The sequence below is a fragment of the Alexandromys fortis genome, unplaced genomic scaffold (assembly GCF_014885135.2).
Source record: "Alexandromys fortis isolate MF-2015 unplaced genomic scaffold, M_Fortis_MF-2015_v1.1 scaffold_100_1_3062724, whole genome shotgun sequence".
Lineage (NCBI taxonomy): Eukaryota > Metazoa > Chordata > Mammalia > Rodentia > Cricetidae > Alexandromys > Alexandromys fortis.
This window is the reverse complement of record NW_026067992.1, coordinates 1,040,985-1,052,357: the sequence shown is the minus strand read 5'-3', so window position 1 is coordinate 1,052,357 and position 11,373 is coordinate 1,040,985.

Sequence of the window (11,373 nt, the reverse complement as noted above, 5' to 3'; positions counted from 1 at the left end):
AAATTAAGTTGTAAGAGCTAGTGAATAATAAGCCTAACCTAATAGGCCAAACAGTTCATAATTAATACAAGCCTCTGTGTGTTTCTTTGGTACTGAATGACTGTGGGAGAGGGTGGGACAGAAACTTCCATCTACAAATGGCACCAAAATGTTTGGCAAGAATTTCTACGTAAAGACTGAGAAAACTTAAAAAAAAGATTCTAGACAGACAAAACAGATTCAAGCATGGCTTCTTGGTAGCAGCATTGTCTCAGATAGGCTCTATTTGCTGGCAGCAAGTAGAAGCATGGCTCCTTTAAGAAAGGTTTCCTGAATCAGCATTAGCAGCAAAAACCTCACAACACTTTTAAGAGGCTCTGCCACCAAACACTTACATGATGTCTATGAGCAGCCAGCATCATGATGCTTAGTGGTGGCATGAACCTGGAAACTCCACAGAGTTGTGGTAAAAAAACATGGCCCCTGCCAGTACTACCACCATTAAGCCAGACAGTCAGAAAACCAAGGAGTGGGGCAGATCCAGCCACCAAAGTCGAGGCTTTAATCCTAGCTATGTCATTTAGCAGACTAAAGACTCAGAGATATACAGTAAAGGCTGATTCAGAGGAAAAGAAAAAAGAAAAAAACCTCTAAATGTTTTATAGTGTGTTAGAAAATATACATAGGCTTGGAAGAGAAAAGAAAACAAGATAGAGAAATACTTAAAAAAGAGATAGAATAGTGGGGTGTGGTGACACATGCCTTTAATCCCAGCACTTAGAAGGATCACATACCTGTATGTTATCCCAGTATTTGGGAGACAGCAGCAAATGGATCTCTGTGAGTTCTAGGCCAGTCTTGTTTACAAAGTGAGTTCCAGAACAACCAAAGATACACAGAGAAACCCTGTCTCAAAAAAAAAAAAAAACAAAAATAAAAATAAAAGAAATAGAGTAAAAAAAATGTAAAGATGGAAAATACACAGTGAGTCTGGATACTGTATGTTATTGTGTTGTCTTTGAATTTGTAGAAAGCTGATGAAGGAGCAACAGCTTTTAAAAGACATTTGGTTATAAGTACTGCTGGATTAATCCAATATATATATTTTGAAAATGCCTTAACTTCAAATTTTAAGTCAAAAGATATGTTACTTTGAAGAAATTTTGCTTTTGTTTCCATAGGAAATGAGAGACTGTGGCTATATTCTTGTTTAAGAAAAATAAGGTTTGGTCAAGAAAGACCCACTGGAAAATCTCCAATGGGAACAGATGGCCCAGATGATTCAACATTTCTGAGCATCTCTGTTGAAGTTTCCTCTGAGTTCTACATCCAGAATGGCCTCAAGACTGCTGACTGAGATGATACAGGCTCACAGAATATTCTAGTCAGGACTTGACCATATTCCTAATTTTTCTTTAGGTCCCCACAAGATTATCAACATCCCCAATCAGCATGAAGTAGCCTAAAAACTATGCCCACATTCCCACAAAATGGATTATGGATATTTTTCTTTGTTTAGAGTGTTGGTTACAAGTTGTTGTGGATAATGGTCAAGAAAAAAGTAAACAAAGGAGATTAGATTCAGAGTTCTTTGGAAAAGAAAAAAGTGGAAGTCCTTGGGATAATGCTCTTGTACCCTGTAAAGATTTGTCACTTGTATTGGTTTAATAAAATGCTGACTGACCATTAGCCAGGCAGGAAGTATAGGTGAGGTGACCAGACCAGGAAAATTCTGGGAAGAGGAAAGGCTCAGACACAGTTGCCATCCAGATGTAGAGGAAGCAAGATTAAAATGTTGTACTGAGAAAAGGTACCAGGCCATGTGACTAAACATAGGTAAGAATTATGGGTTAATTTAAGTTGTAAGAGATAATTAATAATAAGCCTGAGGTAATGGCCAAATTATTTATAATTATTATAAATCTCTTGTGGTTTTTTGGGAATGGATGGATGCAGGAACAGGTAGGACAGAAACTTCTGTCTACACTCACATTTTGGTGGTAAACAACAGCTGTCTAATTAGACTTAAGGCCCACTCAACAAGAGGAAAATCATATTGGTACTAGAAACATAACCAACTTCCTGAGGCTAGTGAGGTCATGGATCTCAGAAGAAAATTTAGTTTTGTCACTTTGCTAGGCCAGCTTAATTCCTAACTATATTCTAAATGTTACCCTTATACCTACAGATAAGTGTACCCACCACACCTCATTAAAGAAGTTTTTCTTTACAGCAGATAGAGATGTCACACACACACCACCCCCATACATACACAAAACCACAGCTGGACATAATGAAGAGATCAATGGATATGGGGGGGGGTCAAATCCCAATGACTGCATCTATATCACTGTTTCTGTGTCTGTGGCTCAGGTACACACACAAAAGGACTGGGAAAAACTGAGCCAGAATACCAGGAAGTCTGCTGGTTTCTCATAGACTCTCATAGACATGCAAGCTCAAAAAAGGTTGGAAGAATGGTAATATCAATAGACATATTAACTGTGAAGGCGGTAAATCCTACAGGGCCCTTAGTCAAAGAACTACAGCTTCTGAGAGAAGGAGAATTGATCACTACCAGGGATGAACCCCTAATTGGTTATCCAATACAAAGTGATCAATTCTGAAATAGTATATACACAAACAACAAAAATGAACTTAGTAGGTGAGTTTAAATATTTGTGTATACACATATACATATACATATACATATATGTAACAATAATAAAGAAGAAGAAGAAGCTGTCAATTTGAGAAAGAGTTTGAAGGAGCAAAGAAAGAGTCAGAAGGAAGGATCTTGGAAGGGGAAAAAGAGAGGAAAGGGATAGGGGAAAGTGATGTGATTATATTTTAACTAAGATATATACAATATAAAAATAAAGCTGGAGTAGGTGTGGTCTTACATTATCATTAGAGAGGCAGCACACTTCTACTTGCCTGGAGTTCCCAGAACACATATGATGGTTGGTCATTCTAATAATCACAGCATAAATATCTGTAACCAAGAAACGATGAAGTATTACAAAATCTGAGTTGTTAAACATGTAAAATCTCTGGGTTCAAAACTTAACAGATAGGCCCAATGGAAGGACAGTTTGTCCACACTACCAGCTTTCAGGGGGGAATGTGGTCACTGACCTGGACAGGTGGGACAGAAACCCATGCTTCCTGAGGTCAGTGGGAGAGCAAGTTCATACTGGTCCATGCTGTCAGTATAGGCATCTTCTCAAAGCAGCACTGCAAGTGTGAAGCTTCCAGTGTTGCCTTGTAGTGATGACTGAGGGAGAGCCTTGATCTCTCTTTGGGTCCTGGGTTTGATAATTTTGTTCAGTGAAAATGGTGCAGTTTCATAATCCTACAAAATAAATACTTCTTTGTGCACTGTTTGAAAAGCATTTAATTATTTTATGTGTGAATATGATGGTTCATAGTAAAATGAGTGGTTATAGAGTTTTACTCTAAATTCATGTACAAAAATTAATGTTTTAATTGGTGCTGAGATCATATGAAATTTTAATCGAACCACACCTCCAACTTAGCCATATTTGCAAGTGATTATCATGATGATAATAACATGTCCAAATGGCATGATCTTATTTACATTTGATGTCAATTCATTGTCCAGACACGAGGGTAATTTATGGCCATTGATCACACATGATTTGGGATATTAGGAATGTATTGCTTTGGGAGGTTAAGCACTTTGATCTTCTAAAGTGTATGACAGGAGCCAAACTGAAGAACAAGTACGGGCTGAATTGTGATACTCGAACCACTGAGCATGTTGCCGTCTGTGGCCTATCCCACACGTTTAAGACACTTGAAGTGGATTCCCAATGCACCTCCATAAATGGTGCTTACCCTTGTCTGATTTTAGTTGCCTTTACCTTTGACTGCCACACTTGTCCATTCTTCATTCCTGTGGGTATTTGGTCTGAGATGCCCAAGAAATAGGCTAACTGAGCTACTCATCGGACGAATGTAAATTTCAGTGGCTAAACTGTAAGACTGTACATGCACACCGCTGCTTTTGTCCCTGTATTGAAGGCTCCGTCTGTTGTTTTTCATTTAATACAAAGGTTGCACCTTACGCAACTGCTATCCCAATTGGCAATTGCAATTCTACAGCTACCAACAGCCGTTCAGCTGCACAGGCTGCAGTCAGGCGAGAATTCTGTTCCCTCAGGCACTGACTCTATCACCATGGCTGAAGGAAATGATATCTAAAGCTCTATGCTTCTGTAGAACCCAGGATTCAAGTGTTGAGGCAAAATTCTCCTAGGTCAGAGAGACTGAATAACAACTAACTAACTTTCTCTCCTTGCTTGCATCTCCAGAAAAAAAAAAAAGGGTGTTCTTCTGCTCAGTCCCCACTAAAGATCCATCATTACACTCCTTTCCTCCCTGCTACTTCCTGCCAGCTAATTGCTGTCTCAACCTTCTGACCCCAGTTTGATCTTATGTAATCAAACAAATGTAATGCATCTTTACACTATTAACAATAGCAGCAGAAACAAATGTAACACACCTTTACATAGTTAGAAAAATATTCCACAACATTGGTCCTCAGTGTGGTAACATGAGAGGTGGTTAGACTTTTAGGAAGTGGGATTTCCTAGGAATCTTGCCTTTGAGAAGTCATGAGGAACACTGATTTAATTCCTGGAGGAGAGCTGTTCTACACTGAGTTAGCGTGACAATGCCCCTCTCTCACTCTGACATCTTGTTTAGAGTTGGAATCTCTTCTACTGCTGTTGCTACCCTTCTGCTGTGAGACCCTCACCCGAGACCAATACTCAGGGCTCCACTGATCTCGGATGCCAACCGTGTAGAACTGTAAGATAAGCAAGCCTCCTTTCTTTATGAAATTTGTTTGCCATAGGTACTTCATTATAGTAAGAAAAACGAGGCTAATGTATAAGACAGAGCAATACAATATCAATATGTGTGCATGTGTTAAGCGTGTGTGATGGTTAATTCAAAGTGACAATGTAACTAGATAGAAAGTTACTCTAATAGCTTATAAAACATTTTTTCTGGGGCCCAGTGAGATGGTCCTTCCCACCAAATCTGATGTTCTGAGTTTGACTTAAAGAATCCACAGAGTGGAAAGAAGAACCAGTTCCTACAAGGTGTCCTCTGACTTTCACATGTGCATCATGACATCATTTTGTCATAATGCATTTTGTGCATGCATGAAGCACAAAATAAGTAAAATTTTAAAAAAAACATCATTTTTTGGATTTTTTTAAATCAATATCGGCATTTGCATCTGTAGACTAAACGAAGAAGTTTGGCCTCAGTATCAAGGACGGGTATCATCTGGGTTGTTCACAACTCAAATAAAACAGAACTGAGGGAAGGGGTAAGTTTATATTCCTTTTCAAACTTGAGCCTTCATATTCTTCTTCCCAGAACTCCAGGGTCTCTAGTCTTTGAACTTGGGGCTTTTTTACGTGAGCACCCACTACCCATTGCAGGCTTTCCTATTTCTGCATCCTACAGAAGGCATCTTTCAGGACTTCTCAGCCTCCATAATCATGTCAGTCAGCTGATATATTTTATGTGGCTGAATATTTATAGATATTATTGCTTCTGTTTCTCTGGAGAATTTGGGTGAGCACTGCACGTTAGCAAATATTCCCACAAATAAAACAATTCACTAGTTAACCACTTACTGAGGAATAGCCTAGATCACATTGCCTGTGATCTCGTCTGTGGTTTTGATTGATAATATATGTGAACGAGCATAACCCATCGTGGTTATGCTCAGACAGGTGGGCCTGAATAAGAACACTAGGAAATGATTCCCCTGAAAATGCTGGCCAATATTAGTTTCAAGATGTGTTACATTTGTTTATGATGTGGAATATTTGTTTAATGATTCAAGATGTATTGCATTATTTTATGTTGCTCTTGTTTATCTCTGTGAAGCTGCGTTGCTTTACCTGCCTAAAATACCAGATTCCACAAATAAGAGCTGAATGGCCAATAGCTAAGCAGGAGAGGGATATGCTGTGCTGCCAGACAGAGAATATATGGGAAGATGAATCTAGACTCAAGAGAAGAAGAGGATGATCAAGAAAAGGGGGAGAGAAGGATGCCAGGGGCCAGCCACCCAGCCATACAACCAACCATAGAGTAAGAAGGAAATAAAGATATATAAAATAAAGAAAGGTAAATAGCACAGAAGCAAACATAGTTAAAGAGAAACAGGATAATTTAATTTAAGATAGAAAATCTGACTAGAAGCAAGCCAAGCTAAGGTTTACATTGTACTTACATTCATAAGTAAGTACAAGTCTCTGTGTATTTATTCAGAAGCTGTGTGGCAGATGCCCCCCAAAGAGTAAAAACCAACCAAAACACAAACCAACAAACAAGAAAAAACCCAACTACATGAGAACAAGTCAGAAATGTAAGCGGCGTAAATAACCAGGCTAGCTTAATATGAAACAACAAGTTTTAATGAAGGGAGAGCTTACAATACCAGGGATGAGCAGGAGATACAAAAAAGAGAGCCGAGGGCTCATGCCCGCCAGATTTATACGTAAACATTAGCCCGAGGCAAACATGCCCCCCCCCCATGGGCTGGGCTATCCCTACACAGAAAGTAAGCCTACAAGCAGAATACTCCATGGTTCCTGTCTCCATTTCCCTGCCTTGAGTTTCTGTCCTCGCTTTTCTCATTGATAGAGTATCACCTAGAAATGTAAGCGAATTAAACCTTTTCCTCGACAAATTGTTTTTGGTCAGTCTTTTATTGCACCATCAGAAGGAAACTATAATACTGGGTCACTTATTTTTGGCCCTAGGAATCAATATTTGTAAATAATATAACATGCTTGCTTCTTTTGATTCTGTCATTTGTCCTTTACAGTGAGATTTAATAAGAACTCCTTCCCCTTATACTCCAGAGATTTGTTTCTCTATAGAAAATAGGACACATGTTAATATTTTGCTGGCCCATTTCTCCCACACCCATCCATCCATCCATCCATCCATCCATCCATCCATCCATCCATCCATCCTTCTATCCCAAACTCATTTTCTCCCCTCAGGTAGCATCACATCTACCCTCACCCTCCCCTCCCGCCCATCATTCAGTATAGAGTTCAATGGTGTTAGCACAGTTTCATTGTTCTGGAATCATCGCTATCACCCTTCCTCAGGACCTTTGTGTTGTATCTCAAGGTGTGCTGCTTTTGTTTATGCTGCATTGTTAACTCTGTGAAGCTGTGATTCTTTGTTTGTCTAAAACTGTTGATGATAAAGAGCTGAACAGCCAATAGTGAGACAAAAGAAAGGATAAGTGGGGCTGGCAGTCAGAGAGTAAAAAAAGATGGAGAACTCTGGAAGAGAGAAAAAGATCAACAGAGAACAAGGAGAGAAGGACATCAGGGGTGAGCCACCCAATAAGACATCGAATAAGAAGGAAAGTAAGATATACAGAAGTAGGAGAAAGGTAAAATCCTAGAGGCACAAGCTAGGGATAATTTAAGTTAAGGAAAGCTGCCTAGAAACAACACAAGCTAAGGCCAGGCATTTATAATTAAGAATAAGCCTCTGTGAGTGAATTTATTTTTTGAGCTGGATAGCAGCCCCTTTAAAAAAGTAAAGACCCCGAAGAATAAAACAACCAACATCTTTCCAGTTGAAACTTTGCACACAAACAATGCCTCCCAGGCTCTGGCATATTCAGTCTATTGCTGGTATCTATATATTTGCCTGCATAAGGTATTTCATATAAGTGGCATCATACAGTTTTAGCTTGTGACTAACTTCTCTTAGCCTTCAAAGGTCACCCAGATTGTACCATGTGCTAAAACTGTCATCATGGTAAAAGCTGAACAATTCCATTATGCACATATATCATACATCGTATCTACATTCAACATCATACATTGTGCATGCCTTCAAGATGTAGATAGTTTCCATTTTCAGTTATTTCCTTTCTGCTGCTGTGTTATACACCCCAACTAAATGCAACTTGGGGAGGAAACGATTTATTTCATCTAACAGTTAATCATTCATCACTGAGGGAGGTCAGGACAGGAACTCAAGCAAGAACCTGGAGGCAGGAACTGAAGGATGGTGCATTGAGGAGTGCTGCTTACTGGCTTGCTCAGCTTGTTTCCTTATATAGCGCACTTGCCCAGGGGTGGACTGGAAACTTCCACATCAATCATTAATTAAGAAAACACTTCACGGACTTTTTATAGGCCAACCAGTCTGATGGAGGCATTTTCTCAGTTGAGATTCCCTCTCCCCAGATGACTCCAGCTTGTGTCAAGAGAACAAAAGCCAATCAGGATACCATTTTTTGGCTATACAGATGCACATAAAAATTTCCATTTGCCTTAGATTTTCAATTATGTTACCTGTATAATCAGAAATGGTATTACTGACAAAAATAAACAGACACCTTGCCCAGTTGCATTTATTAGTTCACACCAGGAAAAAGTAATACCTGTTAGTTCATCATGTATGTGTGTATATAATTACTGAACTTTGCATCCATTGCCATACTGTAAAATTTAGGGAGCGTGAAGTGTGAGAGTCGTGAGGGAAGTGAAATTAGTTTTTACTAATTTGGTCTATTTTGGTGTTTATTAAGATATTGAATATTCTTCCACTGTCATTGCATCTGTGGTTTTGGACTCGTGGAGTCTCTGAATGCAGTCTCTACTAGCTATACAAGATTTCTTAGTCCACCAGCTTATGTTCCTCTACTTCAGTGCTTCAGTTCCTCAGGTCAGTTTTGCAGTTGACCATCCTATGTGAATATTTGGATGCCTTTAGATGTTCTTTCCAATAACTCAAGGGTCTATTATTCAGTACTTCCTGCCTGAGTTGGAACATGGGCTTGTAGGTTTTATAAAGAAGAGAATTATTAACTATTGGGAAAATGACAAAATGAATAGGCCCAAACCCTCCTTGTTAAGTTCTTAAAACTGGTTAATGTATTTGCAGAGCCACTGTTGCCATCATCACAACCCACAGCTAAAATGGAAAATGACTCACAACTTCGTAGGTATAGGTGAGCAAAGTAGATCACTCCATTACTTAAGAAACTGTACCCAGGTCCACCGTGTCCCTACTCCCTAAAATCCTCCTCAAAAAAAGTACCATTGGTGCTCACTCAAGTAAGAAGTCTATGCCTTAGAGAAGGAAAGAGCAAATAAGCACTGGATGTTGTCTAACTATTTTCAAATGAAATTAGCCAGACTGAACTTTAAATAAGATTTTCTGGGATGTGAAATATAGCTCATGCTTCCCTGGACTTATAAGCAGGGGTAAGAAATTCACCCAAGTTCACCACTGCTTCTGCGTGCACCCAGTCCTGCCTGTAGCTCCCAAGCCTCAGACTCTACCTCCTCCTGATCTCAGCAATCACATTGAGTGTGTCTGTCACTAGGTACCAGTCAGCTCAGTTTTCCTCTCTTCCCTTCTTCCTCCCATATGTAAGTGCTTCTCATCTTTTCTTAGTACTACTGGTCTACATTGGGGTGAAAATGTTTAGGATTTCCACCAGTGGCCTACCACTTAATTGATAGTCTATGAAACAATAGTGCCTTCAGGGATCTGTTCTTTGAAATCTGAAAGCTCCCTAAGCAAAGGTATGGGTAAGACCTAGCAATTTTGGAAGAATATGATTGTATTATTCCTGATATGGGAGCTAATTCCATAAAAGCATATAGACCCTTTCTTAATGTGAAAACAAGGAATTGGGACAAATCAAAGCTGTAATTAAACAGAAGGAGATAATGCGGAAGAATGAGCAACACTCCACTTAAAACAGATGGACTTTAAGAAACGGACACATTAAGAAATAATTTTATACACACTTTAAATAAAACTCAAAAGGGTGGTCTATTTCTCAAGCCAGCAGCTAACTATGGCATAGCTTTACTTTTGGGGAAAGGCATGAACAAATGCCTACTCAGAAAGGGTACCAATAACAGGCCCAACAAATTTTATCCATGTCTTGCTTTGTGAACAAATGAGTTAATATTGAAGTTCCTTACAAGAATCTGAATCAAATCACCCAAAGCACACTCAGTCATGGGTGATTGTTGTGGGATAATACTCTTGTACCCTGTAAAGATTTGTCACTCACATTGGTTTAATAAAATACTGATTGACCAGTAGTCAGGCAGAAAGTGTAGGTGGGGTGACTATACTAGGAGATTTCTGGGAGGAGGAAATGCTCAATCTGAAGTCACCAGCCAGACACAGAGGAATCAAGATGAGAATGCCTCACTGAGTAAGGTACCTAGTCACGTGTACCTGTCTAAACACAGATAAAAATTATGGGTTAATTTAAGTTGGAAGAGCTAGTTAATAATAAGCCTGAGCTAATAGGACAAACAGCTTATAGTTAAAATAAACCACTGTGTATTTTTTGGGACTCAGTGGCTGTGGGACTGAGCAGGAAAGAAACTTCCATTTACAGATAATGCCTCACAAAAGCGACATCCATGGAACTCCCTGTACATTTGGGAGGTAGCACTACACAAGTCTCCTCTTATTCAGCAATCATTTAGTACTTATTTAAAGGGGGTGGGGATTAGAATCCCACCATTTGCTTAACTTCTGAGAGCCTCCCTCAAGGAGGGAGTGTTTTGATTGTAGGTACTGGCTTATATAACACCCTCTAAAGAACTAGGCACCCAATACCAAACAAAACTTACAGAGGTATATATTTCATTTCCAGGAGATAGAAACAGTCACACAACACAAATCTTTCCAAATATTACAGTTCTGAAGCATTGAAGGCAAATGTGAAAATGATTTCTTTTGACCTCATTATAGGTTGGTACACCATAGAGTCCAAAGATATATTTCCTTTCACAACTTTTGACACCTGCTATGAAAGTTAATATATTTTACCTATTAAATCCTCATGGCAAACAAAGAAGAAAAAAATCATAACACACCACAGCCCCAAACGGTTCATGCGTGTCTCTGAACACAGCTGCAATAGTGCTTCTCTATAGGTAATTTCTGTGGATGTGAGAAGTTGGAGTTAACTGAAAGGGGCAGAAGGAGGCAATCCAAGCAGATGGAAATGGGGAAATCAATATAAGGTTATATACTTGTGTTGGTGATCCTAGGGAAAGCCATGGACAGAGGTGCTCGGAATTGCTCCCCACAAGGGTGCTAGGGAATAAGCCTTGACTCCCTCATTGTCTTCTACAGCCTGGTGACTGGAAGTCTTCCCAGGCCTGTTAACTTCCCAGCACTTTGATCTGCCTGTATGGTTGGAGTCCCATTGATGGCCTGCACAGCACGGGAAGCCCTGGATACAGGAGCACAGGAGGTTCTGAATACTAAGTGTGCCCGTGTGCTGTGTGTCTCCAACAGCCATGAGGGACGCCACCCTGAGGCCCA